At 38.0% G+C, this 19,630-nt stretch overlaps 1 non-coding gene across 1 annotated transcript; it reads left to right on the forward strand.

Moving 5' to 3' along the window:
* The first annotated feature begins 281 nt into the window (after positions 1–281).
* Positions 282–353, forward strand: TRNAS-GGA. The gene has a single exon. It is a non-coding gene; the product is annotated as a tRNA-Ser (tRNA).
* Positions 354–19,630: the final 19,277 nt, after the last annotated feature.

Raw genomic sequence — 19,630 nt, forward strand, 5'->3', positions numbered from 1 at the left:
AGTCTGTCACTGTTTCCACTGTTTCCCTATTTATTTGCCATGAAGTGATGGGACCAGATGCCATGATCTTAGTTTTCTGAATGTTGAGCTTTAAGCCAACTTTTTCATTCTCTTCTTTCACTTTCATCAAGAGGCTTTAGTTCTTCTTCACTTTCTGCCGTAACGGTGGTGTCATCTGCATATCTGAGGTTATTGATATTTCTCCTGGCAATCTTGATTCCAGCTTGTGCTTCTTCCAGCTCAGCTTTTCTCATGCGATACTCTGCATATGTACTCTGGAGTCCCTGGTGGCTCAGAGGTTAAAGCGTCTGCCTGGAATGCAGGAGACCCAGGTTCGATCTCTGGGTTGGGAAGATCCCCTGGAGAAGGAAAATGGCAACCCACTCCGGTACTCTTGCCTGGAGAGTCCCATGGAGGGAGGCGCCTGGTAGGCTACAGTCCATGGGGTCGCAAAGAGTCGGACACGACTGAGCAACTTTACTTTCTTTCACTTTCACTCTGCATATCAGTTAAATAAGCAGGGTGACAATATACAGCCTTGGCCTACTCCTTTCCCTATTTGGAACCAGTCTTTTGTTCCATGTCCAGTTCTGTTTCTTCCTGACCTGCATATAAATTTCTCAATAGGCAGGTCAGATGCCCTGGTATCCCCATCTCTTTAAAAATTTTCTAGAGTTTGTGGTGATGCACAAAGTCAAGGCTTTGGCATAGTCAATAAAGCAGAAATAGATGTTTTTCTGAAACTCTCTCGCTTTTTTGATAATCCAGCAGATGTTGGCAATTTGATCTCTGGTTCCTCTGCCTCTTCTAAAACCAGCTTGTACATCTGAAAGTTCACAGTTCATGTACTGTTGAAGCCTGGCTTGGAGAAGTTTGAGCAGTACTTTACTAGCTTGTGAGATGAGTGCATTGTGCAGTAGTTTGAGCATTCTTTGGCATTGTCTTTCTTTGGGATTGGAATGAAAATTGACCTTTTCCAGTCCTGTTGCCCCTGCTGAGTTTTCCAAATTTGATGGCATATTGAGTGCAGCACTTTCATGGCATCATCTTTAAGGATTTTAAATAGCTCAACTGGATATATAAATTCATTTATATAGCTCAGGGTATATAAATGAAAACAAAACCTTGTGTTAGGGAGGATGAAATTTTCTTCTATCCTAATTCTGGCTGGTCTAATTATTAAATTGGCATGAGACCAACTAACAGAAAAAAATTAAAGAATAGCTTAATAACATATATACATGTGCCAGCTACAAACCGGCACTTGCCATTGACCCTTGCCAACGATCCATACAAAGATTAAATCATGTGCTCTTGCAGCTGCTGATTTTCAACAGCCCCTGAAAGGAGCGGAGGATTGGAGAGCAGAAATGAGCCACTCTGTCCTCTGCCTTGTACTGGGCAAGAGTGAACTCTTTAGTCTCCAAATAACTTTTCTTAATATTACATAAAGTTGACTTTCAAAGTTTTCTAACATTGTGTTCCCCTCTTCCTTTCATAGTTTCTGTGCCTTAATACTGGTTGGTTTTCTCAGTGCTTGTCCTAAAGTTTTCATCCTCTTTTTCTAGTCCCCAGCCAGAATTGCTCTTTTTACATCACCCTATATATCAATGTATCCCTGGAGAAGGAAATTGCAAACCACTCCAGTATTCTTGCCTGGAAAAATTCTACGGACAGAGGAACCTGGAGGGTTATAGTCCATGGAGTTGAAAAGAGTTGGTCACAACTTAGTGACTGAGCACATATATCAATGTATAACAGTTTGACTATAATTATAATAGTGTATTGTATACTTGACATTTGCTAAAAGTTAGATCTCAAGTTTTATCACAACAAAAATTTTAAAAACAAAATGGTAACTATTTAAAGTCATTGAATTACATAGCTTGATTATGATGAATATTTCACAATGTATACATATATCAAATAACTAAATTGAATGTATTAAATATGCACAATTTTAATTGGCAACTATACCTCAATAAATCTGGGAAAAAAGAAAAATTTGACAAAATTAAGATCAATATATTTTGAGAATTTCTTCAACTGTTCTTTTTAGAAAAAGCTTGATATGTGGATTTTCTATGACCAAAATAATTTATTTGTGTTCAATATAGGTTTGCTGCTGCTGCTGCTGCTGCTAAGTCAATTCAGTCATGTCTGACTCTATGTGATCCCATAGATGGCAGCCCACCAGGCTCCCCTGTCCCTGGGATTCTTCAGGCAAAAACACTGGAGTGGGTTGTCATTTTCTTCTCCAATCAATATAGGTTTATTGCATATATTAAGAAAAAAAATTTTACTATCACCTAAAAATGTAAATATTAGTAGTGTTGCATAAAAAGAAAAAAATAATTCAACTATTCCTTATCACTTTAATATGACCTAGACAGAACTGGTGAAGGAGCTATCCTGACTATACCTGCCTCTAGGCATGGTGAATACTGGCCTAATAAACCATTTTTCACTAAAACACTGTGGGGGAAAGAAAAAAAAAAAAGATGATATTGGAAGCTGCTTATTTACCTTTTGTGTTTTCTACACATGCTGATCCATTGTTAAATCAATTAAAGTACTCCCTTTCCCTTTCATTTATGCAATGAGTTTCTGTAAGGTAAGGTTTATCTGAAGCTGATGAACAAAAAAAGACATTATGCATTTTAAGGAATTCTCCCACCAGATACATTATACTAAAATATTTGAAAGTTGTTTTTAATAGTCACTGGAGTTGAATTTCACCTCTGCTTACTGAATGATTTCTATTTCAATGATCTTTATGGTTCCCATATCAAGAATATAGATGCCATATGGAAAATACTTTATTAATGAGAATTTCTTCCTTTCCTTTTTTTTTTTTCTTCCATGAAATGTGATTGTTTTAGAATCACAGGAGATTTTTCAGGAGGTTTTTAAAACCACCTTGGAAACATTTAGTGCAATTCCATCTATTGGTTATTTGCTAAGTCATCTCTGACTCCTTGTGACTCTATGGACTGTACCCTGTCAGGCTCCTCTGTCCATGGCATTCTCCAGACAAAAATACTGGAGTGGGTTGCCATGTCCTTCTCCAGGGATCGGACTTGGATCACTTACATCTACCTGTATTGGCAAGTGGGTTCTTTACCACTAGCACCACCTGCGAAGCCTCTGAATACTTCCTAATACTGTACAAATAAATAAATAAGTAAAATCAAAATGGATTAAAGACTTAAATATTAGGCCAAAAACTATAGAGGAAAACATAGGCAGTACATTTATTGACATAAATCTCAGCATGATTCTCTCTGACTCACCTCCTAGATTAATAGAAATAAAACACAAATAAGCAAATGGGACCTAACAAAACTTGAAAGTTTTCCACAGCAAAGGAAATGATAAACAAAAGGAAAGCACAGCCCTCAGAATGGAATAAAATAATAGCAAATAAAACAACTGGCAAAGGATTAATTTCCAAATGTACAAGCAGCTCATGTAACTCAATACCAGAAAAACATACAAATCAATAAAAAAGTGGGCAGATCAAACAAACAATATATATGGCCAATAAACACATGAAAAGATGTTTCAATATCATTCACTATTAGACAAATGCAAAATTACAGTGAGGTATCACCTCACACCAATCAGAATGGCCATCATCTAAAAATCTACAAACAATAAAAGCTAGAGAGGATGTGAAGAAAAGGGAACCCTCTTACACTGTTAGTGGAAATGTAAACTGATACAAGCATTTTGGAAAATAGTATGGATATACCTTTAGAAACTGGGAATAAATCTACCACCTGATTCAACAATTCCACTACTGGCCATATACCCTGAGAAAACCACAATTCTAAAAGACACATGTACCCCAGTGTTCATTGTAGCAATGTTTACAATAACCAGGACATGGAAGCAATCTTAATGTCCATTGACAGAAGAATGGATAAAAATGTTTTGGTACATTTATACAATTAAATATTACTCAGACACAGAAAGGAACAAATATGAGTCAGTTATAGTGAGGTGGATGAACCTAGAACCTCTTATATAGAGTGAAGTAAATCAGTGTCACAGAAATTAAACCAAAGTAGTCTCTGAAGTAGGCTTCAGAGACAAGACAATAGAGCAGGCCTCTGACCTTGCTTCTAACCTGCATGGACATTGCCCTGACTATGTGCCTGAGAATGCACCTATTGTTACTAGTAAGCCAGGGACACTATAGATAAGAGTGGGTGGATCTTGGAACTGATGAGCCCCTGGAGGGCATCTGGCCAATATCTGGGACTTAACAACATTCCAAGACTTTCAGTACGAAGCAAGATTGTAAAAAAATATTAGCCTAAAATCAGAGGTGCTTGCAAACTGATGATGATACCAGTTTGTGGCCCAGAATTGTAAGTAGGAACCCCCAAAACTGAAATTTGCAGTCTCACTAATGAAGTGGACACACTGCACAGGACCTTTTCCCAAATGGGACTCCAGATTGCTGCCACACTGGATTTCCCAGAGTCATCTGTGTCTGGATGTCAGTCAGCCTGATTAGGTGATGTATGTGCTGTTACTATCCTTTATGCTTTCTGTTTCTCTTTAAATGATTGTATATTGAAAGTAAGTTAAATAATTCTTTATTAAAATATTGAAATTATTTATTTGGGTGTAATGAGTGGTTTCTTTTGTTAAAGAATCTTTCAAACCTAAGACAAAAGTTAAAACTTCCAACAAAACAGACAGAAAGAGAAAAACAAGTATTGCATATTAATGCATATATATGGGATCTAGTAAAATTGTACTGCTGAACTTAGTAGACAATGATCTTGTGGATTCAGTGGGGGAAGGTGAGAATGGGATGAATTGAGATTATAACATTGACATATATACACTATCATGTGTAAAACAGATAGTGGGAAGTTGTTAAACAACACAGAGAGCTCAGGCTGGTGCTCTGTGATGACCTATATGGGTGAGATGAGGGAGGGGAGGGAGGCTCAGAAAGGAAGGGATATATATATATATATATATGTATATATTTACAACTGATTAACTTCCTTGTATGATAGAAACCAACATGAAATTGCAAAAAAATTTTCCAGCAATTAAAACATAAATAAAATGTAAATTAAAAGATAATTTGAGGGGCTTGTTTAATTAAAAGTTAATAGGTGTGCAATTATATGTTTTGGGGATGAATGTACTTCATTACCCATTTGTTTGTGGACTATAACATATATGCTTAAATGCTTACACATGGATAAATTATATCCCTTTGGTAATATTGTTTATCCTTCCAAAAATGATGACCAAGCTCTCCTGGAATGTTCATGCCTTAAAGATGGTGAGCTTTCGAGATGTAACTGAAGGGCTTAGCAGTTTTCAAATCAAGTAAGTATATCTGTCAGAGTAAGCTCACCTCCTGCATTGACATGTTTTTCTAAGACTTACCTGGCCATTTTGTGCATTATAACATAGGTAAACATATAGGCCAACCAATATAAATTAATTGCTCATCATAACATTTAGACAGATAAGGTTGTGATAGAAGAAAACAAGATCTTGCTAAGCAATATAACTGGAAGAGAGTTGCTGCTAAGTTGCTGAAACTTAGCAAATTGCCACTTAGGTCACTGGAGCATAAATAGCTTTGTGACTGTTCCAGTGAGTGTCAGACAATTGCCACCTGAGTTCTTCTGACAAAACTAAAATAGATTGTCAAAGCTTTCCCTTTCACCCTCAAACTAGAACAGTGTTATTTCAGAGTGAGAAAACATACACATATTACATAATAGCTTGGCAAAATATCTGCTTTGGGAAATGGAGAATAGCCGATATTTTAAAGGGTGGCAAACTTAGGATACTTCTGAATAAAACAGTTTAGGTAACTTCTTTGGAAGATTCCTGCTCTTGTACAGCCAAAAGACTGACATTTTATACCAAGCTTCTATTTTACTTACCATCACTGAGCACATTAACTCTTAACTTTTGAACTGCATAACTCTTCAACAAATTTCCCCACTTGGAGTCTATCTTGTAATTTCCAGGTGATGACTCTCTTTGCTCTTTATGGGTAAAGAAAATGACACTTCTAATGAGTATACTTGTATCATGTCTTGTAGGATCTGACTCCCAATTTCCTGACACTTCACATGCACTTCAACATAAGAATTCAGTTGTGTTAGATGGTTCTAGGGAAAGCTCTATTTGGTGAATCACTATATATATATATTTTTTTTTTTCAGTGTCATTTTTCTGGCTTTAAGTTGAAGAAATATCTACCACAAAGAAATTACACTGAAACAGGTAACTGCCAATAAGGCCTCAGTATCAGTTACCTCAAATCCAGATGCCTTGGCCTGGATGTCATTTCCTTTTTTCCCCACTCTTATCATCTGACTCAGTTTTTTAGTCCTTTTACTTCATTGTATCATGTTTTTATACTTGAAATAACATATTTCCTTAGCCCAATTCAATTTCAATGTGACAAATATTTTGAATGGACTTTCAGTAAAATATGAATCTATCTTGCCCTTTGCTAATTAATTGCATGTCTTTTACTCAAAATCTCACTCAAGTCTCATTTCTTCCATGAAATTTCCTTACATGGAACCTAATTGTTTTCTAAGTATTCACTCTGTAATTATCTCCCCACTGCTTCATACTCCAAGTGAAGTCTGAATTTTTCTTCTTCTTTTCCATTGTCAAATCAGAGAAGGTTGAGTGGAGGATATAGACATTAGTTGAGGCCTTATATCCTCCACTCTACCTTCTCTGATTCGATGTTCATTTATTTTTTTCTTCTGATATCCTTTTATATTTTTCTTAAGATGTATTTACTCATTGGCTATTATACGCATATTTCTATTTCCTTTAGAATAACTATAACTCATAGCCTATAATGGAGAAGGAAATGGCAATCCACTCCAGTATTCTTGCCTGGAGAATCCCAGGGACAGAGGAGCCTGGTGAGCTGCCATCCATGGGGTCACACAGAGTCGAACACAACTGAAGCGACAGGATAACCTATAAAAAGACAGAAAGGAAGTGCACAAAACAGACCAACTAATTAACTAATGAGGAAGAGTAAGAAATAAAAGAGGGGAAAAAAAAAAAAAAAAGGTAAGAGAAAGGGACCCAATCTGTGGAGACCTCAGAAATAAAAACCACCATATGAGCAACAACCTTCTTTGAACCTCAATATTAGTTCTGTCACTTCAAACTTATATATGAGGAAATGAAAATGGTATTATGTGATTTTTAGACAAAGCCCAAGTTAAATGTACATTAAGAACTGTTCAGAGTCATTAAGATCTTAAATTTCAAATCAATTTGACATTTTCACTATTGCATGTTTCCTATACAAGTAATTTTATAGATTAATTCTTGCTATTTTTGTGTCTGCGGGCTGCCTTTTAGAGGATCATTTGCAATGTTTGAATAAGCTATGAAGTGGAAGCTATGATACTATTTTTCTAGGCTGAAAACATTAATATTTGTATTTAATTTAGCTTCTGCCACTAAGTGAAACAGGAGGGAAGGGAACAGTGAAACATTTGAAAGAATGACATAGCAGGACACACATAGCCTGGGACAAAATAAACTGTTTAGATAAAAAACGTCCAAGAAAGTGTTCTAGTTTCATTCTTTTACAAGTGGTTGACCAGATTTCCCAGCACCACTTGTTAAAGAGATTGTCTTTAATCCATTTTATATTCTTGCCTCCTTTGTCAAAGATAAGGTGTTCATATGTGCGTGGATTTATCTCTGGGCTTTCTATTTTGTTCCATTGATATATATTTCTGTCTTTGTGCCAGTACCATACTGTCTTGATAACTGTGGCTTTGTAGTAGAGCCTGAAGTCAGGTAGCTTGATTCCTCCAGTTCCATTCTTCTTTCTCAAGATCACTTCGGCTATTCGAGTACAGCCACTATGGAGAACAGTGTGGAGATTCCTTAAAAAACTGGAAATAGAACTGCCTTATGATCCAGCAATCCCACTGCTGGGCATACACACTGAGGAAACCAGAAGGGAAAGAGACACGTGTACCCCAATGTTCATCGCAGCACTGTTTATAATAGCCAGGACATGGAAGCAACCTAGATGTCCATCAGCAGATGAATGGATAAGAAAGCTGTGGTACATATACACAATGGAGTATTACTCAGCTATTCAAAAGAATACATTTGAATCAGTTCTAATGAGGTGGATGAAACTGGAGCCTATTATACAGAGTGAAGTAAGCCAGAAGGAAAAACACCAATACAGTATACTAACGCATATATATGGAATTTAGAAAGATGATAACAATAACCCTGTGTACGAGATAGCAAAAGAGACACTGATGTATAGAACAATAGCCAGGACATGGAAGCAACCTAGATGTCCATCAGCAGATGAATGGATAAGAAAGCTATGGTACATATACACAAGAGAGTATTACTCAGCCATTAAAAAGAATACATTTGAATCAGTTCTAATGAGGTGGATGAAACTGGAGCCTATTATGCAGAGTGAAGTAAGCCAGAAGGAAAAACACCAATACAGTATACTAACGCATATATATGGAATTTAGAAAGATGATAACAATAACCCTGTGTACGAGACAGCAAAAGAGACACTGATGTATAGAACAATAGCCAGGACATGGAAGCAACCTAGATGTCCATCAGCAGATGAATGGATAAGAAAGCTATGGTACATATACACAAGAGAGTATTACTCAGCCATTAAAAAGAATACATTTGAATCAGTTCTAATGAGGTGGATGAAACTGGAGCCTATTATACAGAGTGAAGTAAGCCAGAAGGAAAAACACCAATACAGTATACTAACGCATATATATGGAATTTAGAAAGATGGTAACAATAACCCTGTGTACGAGACAGCAAAAGAGACAGTGATGTATAGAACAGTCTTATGGACTCTGAGGGAGAGGGAGAGGGTGGGAAGATTTGGGAGAATAGCATTGAAACATGTAAAATATCATGTATGAAACGAGATGCCAGTCCAGGTTTGATGCATGATACTGGATGCTTGGGGCTAGTGCACTGGGACGACCCAGAGGGATGGTATGGGGAGGGAGGAGGGAGGAGGGTTCAGGATGGGGAACACATGTATACCTGTGGTGGATTCATTTTGATATTTGGCAAAACTAATACAATTATGTAAAGTTTAAAAATAAAATAAAATTAAAAAAAAATAAAAGAACAGTCTTATGGACTCTGTGGGAGAGGGAGAGGGTGGGGAGATTTGGGAGAATGGCATTGAAACATGTAAAATATCATGTATGAAATGAGATGCCAGTCCAGGTTTGATGCACGATACTGGATGCTTGGGGCTAGTGCACTGGGACAACCCAGAGGGATGGTATGGGGAGGGAGGAGGGTTCAGGGTGGGGAACACATGTATACCTGTGATGGATTCATTTTGATATTTGGCAAAACTAATACAATTATTGCCGAGGACCAGCCCCGGCTGATCCAGGGTATTCGAAGGGGAGACGGCGTCGGCGACTATTTATATGCTAATTAGAGATATAGAGAACAATAGAATGAGGATAGCTCAGTAGGAAAATTCAGTGGAGAAAAGAAGCTGAGTAGCTTGGTTTACGCGGGAGACCAATAAAACTTCAAGACAAGAAGTTTGCACCACTTACGTAGGCCGCAGGCGCCCTCTCGAATAGCAGAAGGTGTCTCACCCTAGACACCTTCTCGAGTGGGTCTTAGAAGCCCAGGCATGATTAGTAAGCGTGGTGGGTTCCGTGCTCCAGATGGAGACTCAGCTGGAAGTTAAAAGAAAGAATGACATGGGGAGACCAAGCGTTGGTGAGCAAGGCCCGTAGCTTTATTTTTAACAGGGGCTTTTATACCCTAAGTTACACATAGAGGATAATAGGGGATGCAAAGTCAGCAGTCTTTGATTCTTATCAAAAACCAAGGTTTCTTTCCTGCAAATGTATCGTATACAAATGGTTTAGGTGATTTACATCATCTTCTGGCCAGAAGGCCTACTAACATTTTATGACTCTTGACAAGGACTTATCAACAAAGACTTATTTTCTCTAAGAGTAATTATTTCAAGGTTTGGCACCATCTTCCAAAGATAAAATTGCATTCCTATAGGGTGGATGTGTAATGGGTTTACAACAAAGAAAGAATTTATTACCTTAAGGGTCTAAAGTTACTAACACCAAGGCCACTACTTATTTTTTCTACATACCCACTATTAATTGATACATATTCAAGGATACAATTCAGGGGATGTGAAAACTTGGCAACAAGCATTGACTCATCAATGAAATCCTTTACTAGTTTATTCTGACAGTTTTTAACTCTCTGAGAGGCTCTAAGCTATTTGAATATCTTAAGCTTCCCGTGCCTCTGGAGGCTAGGAGACTGTAAACAATCGTATGCATAGCTGCAGGGGTCCGGGTAAACTTGTCAGGCGAGTTAGAGAGCCATCTGAGGGGTTTGGATTTAAACACTCCTAATTGCCCAGGAACTTTATTAATTGGAGCTGTAAGTTAACTCTTTGACAGAGAGAGAGAGAGATGGTGGTAGGGGACAGCCCCCAGTAAAGTCAGAGGTGAGAGCACAAAGCAATAAAGTAGGCAGACTCTGGTTTTTTTGGGGGAAAATGCTCGAGAATATCCGGGTGGACTCCTGAGGCTCGATCCCGCCTTTGCGTATGCCGAGCCTCCTTCCTCATGACCTTTGTCATGAGTGGAATGCCTCACCGGCTCCCCGCAAATTATGTAAAGTTTTAAAAATAAAATTAAATTAAAAAAATAAAATATAAAAAAAAAAATAAAACAAAATCGTCCAAGATGGCAAGCAAGTCAACTTGACTAGAACTTGATCCTTGATATAAGCTCATTGTAACAAATCAGCAAGCTAATTGACACACCCAGATGTCCCATGACAGTTTCAAGATCAAGCATCAAAGACCAAAGAGTGGACAGTGGCCCAACCACTGGAAATCCCAACTCCTTCCCGAAAATGGTCAAACTGTCTCTGGAGTGTGTTTCTCTCTGAATATATCCAGTTCTTACCTATCACTTTGTCTGTCACTGAATTCTTTATGTAATGAGACATCAAGAATGTAAGCTTCATTTGGTCTTGAAACCAGGTCTGTGATCTTACTTGGAAGATCATGGGTTTTGGCTGGGTTCAAGTTCCAGCCACATGGGTTCAAGTCCCAAGCAGGGTTTGGCTGGCTTCCAGTCCCAGCCGTGTGGATTTGAGTCCCAAACTAGGTTTTGACTGGATTTGAGATCTGGCACATGTGTTCAAGTCCCAACCTCAGGTAAATGGTTTCATAAACAACTCTCATAATATGAAATACTTCTTAAAGTTTAAGTTTATTACACCTATATATATTTCACTGGTCAGCAACTACATTTCAGTTACACCTTCCTAGTGTCATTATGTTATTTTTCAATAATCAATCATTATATTTTAAAATGGATGAATATTCTTTATTTGATGAGGCAAATAAGTATGTTTAGGGGCTTTCCTGTTGTCTCCGTGGTGAAGAATCTGCTTGCAAATGCAAGAGACATGTGTTTGATCCGTGGTCCTGAAAGATCTCACTTGCTGCAGAGCAACTAAGCCAATGAGCCGCAACTACTGAGACTGTGCTCTAGAGCCTGGGAGCCGCAACTACTGAGACTGTGCTCTAGAGCCTGGGAGCTGCAACAACTGAAACCATGTGCCACAGCTACTGAAGCCCACGCCCCTTAGAGACCATGCTCTGCAACAAGAGAAACCACAGCAGTGAGAAGCCCATGCACCACAACTAGGGAGACATTCCAAGAGAAATGCAACAAGAGAAAAAGCCTATGCAGCAACAGACAAAAATAAAATTGTTGCAGGAAGGGGGACCCCTTCCAGGGCTAGAGAGTGGACTCTTATCTTACACTCAGATTGGTGATGGGATTAGTTTCTGGGTTCTCTTTGGCCAATCATTCTGACTCAGGGTCCTTTCTGGTGGCACATGCATTGCTCAACCAAGATGGATACTAGAGAGAAGGACTCTGGGATGTTGTCTGTCATGTGGTGTCTCCTTTTGCCCTTTCCTGAACTCTTCTGATTGGTGGTGGCTTATTAGTTCCATGTTCCTTACTAGGACCTCCTGTTGTAAAATATAATCACACAAATGGTTACTATGATGCCCGGCCCCATTGGGCAGTTTCAGTCAGTGGGCTTCCACTAACAGAAATATTTTAAAATATTTTCATTATTAAAAAAAGAAAAAAAAGGAAGAAAGAAAGAATTCCAGGGATAAAAAATGTAATTAACTGGAAACTCCTTGCTGGTCCACAGTTTAAAATTCTGCATTTCAATACAGGTGATGTGGGTTCAATCCCTGGTCAGGGAACTGAGATCCCACATACCTCAAAGCAACTAAGCCAAAGTGCCATAACTATAGAACCCACATGCTACAACTAGAGAATCCATACACCACAATGAAATGTGCTGCATGATGAAATGAAGATCCAGACCCAGCCAAATAAATAAATAAAAATTTTTAAAAACTTAATCAGTTAAGCTGACATTTATTAAGTTCTTGGCCTGATCAAACATAGTTGCTGTCAGTTTCACAAAAGGAGAAAAAATCAGATATGTTTGAAACTGCCCAGAGAGTGGCATCATTAACATTTTCTCTTTGTTTTCTTTGCAACTTATGTTCAAAATGCTAAAAAATAAAACAACAACAACAAAAAAAGGAAAATGTTCTTATTATAGGTTTGTAGAGGGTGTATAATTGTGTGCTTGATAAGTAATGGATCTTTGTTGCTGTGTGGCTTTTTCTTAGATTAGAACCTTACAGTATCCTACTGAGATATTACAGTCCTTCATTTATTATTGATTACAGTGTTTGAAGAGCATAACAAAGTATGATATTCTGCTTTTTTAACATTATATTAAATAAAACTGAGTAGTGGGTTATACATTTCTACAAATTGATGAATTTGTTAAATCTATTTTTCAGGCTACATTTATTATCTTTTACTAGTTTTACTTTTGGTGCTGAAATATTACATAAAAATAATTTTATTACATTCTATTGTGAGGATCTAAGGGGACTGATTTATAGGCAGTTGCTCCCAAATCTTAAACAAGTTTATCTCTTACCTTTAAAATAGAATGAATCCAAAAATAAAATAAAATTATGCATCTACCTGGAGCTGGGAAAAAGATCAGATTATTTCAATATCAAAGTATAAAAGAGAAAGACCCAATATCTAATTTCAGAAACTTTATTGCATAAAAAAGCCACCCCTTAAACTTAGTAACTTAAAACAATAGCATTTCTCTTCTCAGGAATAAGGGGAGCCTTGATGGAGACTACTTATTCCTAATTTATTTAGCATCAGCTGCGGTGACTTGAAAGTTAGAAGCTAGAATCAATGGCTGGTGCTTGGGCTGTGAAGACTCATTTGGGGATGAGGGATCTGAGAATTCTGGGATTTCTCTTTATATGTTTATGTGATATTTCCACATGGTCTCTCCAGCATAGTAGCTGCAGGATAGCAGGATTTCTTACACGCAGGCTTAGGGCGCATATCCCAAGACAGAAATAATCAGGAAAAAGTGCTGTTGATTTTTATGACCTGGGCATTTTTGCCCCATTCTTTTTATTAAAAAATAATTCATTGAAACCACTCAATATTCAGTGGTAGAGGGATTAGAACCTGCTTACTGATGATAGGAGCTCAAAGGATTTCAGACATATTTAAAATCACACTAATGTCTAAATTTTCTATGTAAATGCTAATATTATGAAGGTACATTTAGCAAGGTATAATATTCCAGTATTTTCTGGACTCTTTAAAGCAATTTTCTTCAAAGTTAAGTCACTTCTTCACAACATTCATAATGTTGTTCTAGATCCCCACAATACTTCCATTTTTACTATTTACCATGTCTTACTCCACTCATCCAGTTTTTGTATAAATGTAATTATTTTAAAGATGATTTGAATTTTATACTGTGTCCATTTTGGGGGCTTCCCACATGGCTTTAGTTGTAAAGAACCCACTTGCCAATACAAGAGACGTAAGAGACACAGGTTCAATCACTGGGTCGGGAAGATGCCCTGGAGAAAGGCATGGCACCAACTCCAGTATTCTTGTCTGGTGAATCCCATGGACAGAGCAGTCTGATGGGCTCCAGTCCATAGGATTGCAAACAGTCAGACACTACTGAAGTGACTTAGCAAAATGCATGTGTCTGTTTTAGAAGGAGACACCAAAACCAAATTAATTGTGCAGCAGACATATGGGCAAACTTCTAGAAAATTAAAGGATACAGAGAATGACAAAAGATCTTTTAGACCATGATGCAGGTCTGACACATGAGAAAGGAGAAGGGGAAGGACATATTGGACAGGAAGAAACGCATAGTATAACACAGGTCAAATAAATATTTAACCAAGCCAATAAGGCAATCAGGAGTATCAGTTACTTTAAAACAAAAACGAAAAATGAAAATGTGCATCTAACATACAATCTAGCAATTTAATTCTGGGGCATTTATCCAAAAGAAATAATGATTTACGTTTATCCAGAAGCCTATACACAGTAGCAGTTTTATTCACAATAGTCCCAAACTGGGAACAATACAGTTGTTTTTCAGCAGGTGAATCATTAAAAAAAAAATTGTGCTACATTCATACCACACACATATAAAGAAAATACTCAGCCAACTTAAGAAAAAAAATGAATGCACAACAGAAACTTTAATGATTCTCTGGAAAATTATTACGAATGAAAAATGAAGTCATATGACTCATTTACATTACATATGATTCATTTGCATGGCATTCTTGAGATGACAATATTATAGGAATGAAAACATAGTTGTGGTTGCCAGGAGATAATGAGGGAGGTGGAAGGTGAAAGGATAGTTCAGTTCAGTTCAGTCCCTCAGTCGTGTCCAACTCTTTGCGACCCCATGAATTGCAGCATGCCAGGCCTCCCTGTCCATCACCAACTCCCGGAGTTCACTCAAACTCATGTCCATCGAGTCGGTGATGCCATCCAGCCATCTCACCCTCTGTCGTACCCTTCTCCTCTTGCCCCCAACCCCTCCCAGCATCAGGGTCTTTTCCAATGAGTCATCTTTTCCAACGAGTCAACTCTTCGCATGAGGTGGCCAAAGTATTGGAGTTTCAGCTTCAGCATCAGTCCTTCCAATGAACACCCAGGACTGATCTCCTTTAGGATGGACTGGTTGGATCTCCTTGCAGTCCAAGGGACTCTCAAGAGTCTTCTCCAACACCACAGTTCAAAAGCATCAATTCTTCAGCATTCAGCTTTCTTCACAGTCCAACTCTCACATCTATACAGAAAACTAAGATCATGGCATCTGGTCCCATCACTTCATGGGAAATAGATGGGGAAACAGTAGAAACAGTGTCAGACTTTATTTTGGGGGGCTCCAAATTCACTGCAGATGGTGATTGCAGCCATGAAATTAAAAGACGCTCACTCCTTGGAAGGAAAGTTTTGACGGGTATGGCTATAAACAATGATATTAGTGATGCCTTTGGTGATAGAAATGTTCTACACATTGACTATATCAATGTCAGGACACTACTTATAATATTGCAACATAGTTTTACAAAATGATAGCATATGAGAAACTGAGTGAAATACACACAAAATCTATTACTTCTTATAACTGAATCTATTGGTCTTGTGGTTAGTCATTAAGTCGTATCTGCACGAACTGTAGCACACCAGGTTTCCCTGACCTTCACTATCTCCTGGAGTTCACTTAAACTCATGTCCATTGTGTTGGTGATGGCATGCAATCACCTGATGATCTGTCACCCTCTTCTCCTCTTGTCCTGAATCTTTCCCAGCATCGGGTTTTCTTTTTTCTTTTTTTCTTTTAGGCAATTCATTTTAATTGGAGGATAATTTCTTTACAATATTGTGGTGATTTTTGCCATATATCAACATGAATCACTCATAGGTGCACATGTGTCTCCCCATCCTGAAACCCTCTTTAACCTCCCTCTCCACACCATCCCTCTGGGTTATCCCAGAACACCGGCTTTGAGTGCTCTGCTTCACGCATTGAACTTGCACTGGTCATCTGTTTTATATATGGTTGTATACATGTTTCAATGCTGTTCCTCAAATCATCCCACCCTCACCTTTTTCCATATGGCCCAAAAGTCTGTTCTTTATATCTGTGTCTCTTTTGCTGTCTCACATATAGGATTGCCATTACTGTCTTTCTAAATTCCATATAAATGTGTTAATATGCTGCATTGCTGTTTCTCTTTCTGACTTACTTCACTCTGTATAATAGGTTCCACTTTCATCCACCTCATTACAACTAATTCAAATGCGTTTTTTTTTTTTTTTATAGCTGAGTAATATTCCATTGTGTATATGTACCACCATTTCCTTATCCATTCATCTGCCAGTGGACATTTAAGTTGCTTCCATGTTCTAGCTATGGCAGACAGTGCTGCAATGAACATTGGGATACATGTGTCTCTTTCAATTCTGGTTTCCTCAGGGAGTATGCCCAGAAGTTGGATTGCTGGGTTGTATGGCAGTTCTATTCCCAGTTTTTTTAAGGAATCTCCATATGTTCTCCATAGTGGCTGTACTAGTTTGCCTCCCCACCATCAGTGTAAGAGGGTTCCCTTTTCTCCACACTCTCTCCAGCATTTATTGTTTGTAGATTTTTTATGATGGCCATTCTGATGGGCATGAGATGATACCACATTGTGGTTTCGATTTGCATTTCTCTGATAATGACTGAGGTTGAGCATTATTTCATGTGTTTTTTAGCCATTTGCATGCCTTCTTTGGAGAAATGTCTGTTTAGTTCTATGGCCTACTTTTTGATCAGGTTGTTCGTTTATCTGGTATTGAGCTGCAGGAGCCGCTTGTATATTTTGGGGGCTAATTATTTGTCAAATGTTTTGTTTGCTAGTATTTTTCTCATTCTGAAGGCTGTCTTTTCACTTTGCTTATAGTTCTTTTCATTGTACAAAACTTTTTTTTTAAGTTTAATAAGGTCCCATTTGTTTATTTTTATTTTCAAGTGGCCAAAGTATTGGTGCTTCAGTTTCAGTAACAGTCCTTTCAATGAATATTTAGGGTTGATCTCTTTTAGGATTGACTACTTTGATCTCCTTGCTGTCTAAGAGACTCTCGAGTCTTCAACAGCACCACAATTAGAAAACATCAATTCTTTGGTGCTTAGCCTTCTTTATGGTTCAACTCTCACATCTGCAAATGACTACTGAAAATACCATAGATTTAATTATATGGATTTTTTTTTTTGGCAAAGTGATGTCTCTGCTTTCTAATACACTGTCCAGGTTTATCATAGCTTCCCTTCCAAGAGCAAATGTCTTTTAACTTTGTGGTCACCATCTACAGTGATTTTGGTGTTCCAACCCCCCAAAAAATTAATAACTAAAATCTGTTATTGTTGCCACTTTTCCCCCATTTATTGGCCCTGAAGTGAAGGAACTGGATCTCATGATCTTAGTTTCTCGAATGTTGAAGTTTAAGCCAGCTTTTTCATTCCTTTCACCCTTATCAAGAAGCTCTTTAGTTCCATTCAGTTCAGTCCCTCAGTTGTGTATGACCCTTTGTGACCCCATGGAATACAGCACGCCAGGCCTCCCTGTCCATCACCAACACCCAGGGTTTACCCAAATGCATGTCCATTGAGTCAGTGATGTTATCCAATCATCTCAACCCCTGTCATCCCCTTCTCCTCCTACCTTCAATCTTTCCTAGTATCAGGGTCTTTTCAAATAAGTCAGTTCTTCGCATCAGGTGGCTCAAGCACTGAAGTTTCAGCTTCAACATCAATCCTTCCAATTAACACTTAGGCCTGATATTCATTAGGATGGACTGGTTGGATCTCCTTGAAGTCGAAAGGACTCTCAAAAGTCTTCTCAAACACCACAGTTTAAATACAACAATTCTTCAGTGCTCAGCTTCCTTTAAAATCCAACTCTCATATCCATACATGACTACTGGAAAAACCATAGCTTTGACTAAACGGACTTTTGCTGGCAAAATAACGTCTCTGCTTTTTAATGTTCTATCTAGGTTGGTAATAACGGTCTTTCCAAGGAATAAGTGTCTTTTAATTTCATGGGTGCAATCACCATCTGCAGTGATTTTGGAGCCCCCCAAAATAAAGTCTCCCATTGTTTTCATTTTTACCCCATCTATTTGCCACGAAGTGATGGGACTGGTTGCCATGATCTTAGTTTTCTGAATGTTGAGCTTTAAGCCAACTTTTTCACTCTCCTCTTTCACTTTCATCATGAGGCTCTTTAGTTCCTCTTTGCTTTCTACCATAAGGGTGTTGTCATCTGTATATCTGAGGTTATTTATATTTCTCCCAGCAATCTTGATTCCAGCTTGTGCTTCCTCCAGCCCAGTGTTTCTCATGATGTACTCTGCATATAAGTTAAATAAGCAGGGTGTCAACATACAACCTTTATGTACTCCTTTCCCTGTTAGCTAACAGTCTGTTGTTCCAAGTCCAGTTCTAACTGTTGCTTCCTGACCTGCATACAGATTTCTCAAGAGTCAGTCATATGGTCTGGTATTCCTACCTTCTTAAGAATTTTCCAGAGTTTGTGGTGATCCACACAGTCAAGGACTTTGACATAGTAAATAACGCAGAAATAAATGCTATTCTGGAACTCTTTTGCTTTTTCAATGATCTAGTGGATGTTGGCAATTTGATCTCTGATTCCTCTGCTTTTTCTAAAGCTAGTTTGAACATCTGGAAGTTCACAGGTCATGTATTGTTGAAACCTAGCTTGTAGAATTTTGAGCATTACTTTACTAGCGTGTGAGATGAGTGCAATTGTATGGTAGTTTGAGCATTCTTTGCCACTGTCTTTTTTTGGGGATTGGAATTAAACCTGACATTTCCCAGTCCTGTGGTCCCTGCTGAGTTTTCCAAATTTGCTGGCATATTGAGTGCAGCACTTTCACAGCATCATCTTCCAGGATTTGAAATAGCTCAGCTGGAATCCCATCACCTCCACTAGCTTTGTTCATAGTGATGCTTTCTAAGGCCCACTTGACTTTGCATTCCAGGATGTCTGGCTCTAGGTGAATAATCATACCATTATAATTATCTGGGTCATGAAGAACTTTTTTGTATAGTTCTTCCCTGTGTTCTTGACACCTCTTCTTAATATATTCTGCTTCTGTTAGGTCCATATCACTTCTGTCCTTTATTGAGCCCATCTTTGCATTAAATGTTCCCTCGGTTTCTCTAATTTTCTTGAAGAGATCTCTAGTCTTTCCCATTCTATTGTTTTCTACTATTTCTTTGCATTGATCACTGAGGAAGGCTTTCTTTTCTCTCCTTGATCTTATTTGGAACTCTGCTTTCAGATGCATGTATTTTTCATTTTCTCCTTTGCTTTTCACTTCTTTTCACAGTGATTTGTAAGGCCTCCTCAGACAGTCATTTTGCTTTTTTGCATTTCTTTTTCTTGGGATGGTCTTGATCCCTATCTCTTGTACAATGTCATGAAGCTACATCCGTAGTTCATCAGGCACTCTGTTTATCAGATCTAACCCCTTGAATCCATTTCTCACTTCCACTGTATAATCGTAAGGAATTTGATTTAGGTCATACC

Source organism: Bos indicus x Bos taurus, chromosome 19, assembly GCF_003369695.1.
Source record: "Bos indicus x Bos taurus breed Angus x Brahman F1 hybrid chromosome 19, Bos_hybrid_MaternalHap_v2.0, whole genome shotgun sequence".
In the NCBI taxonomy this organism is placed as follows: domain Eukaryota; kingdom Metazoa; phylum Chordata; class Mammalia; order Artiodactyla; family Bovidae; genus Bos; species Bos indicus x Bos taurus.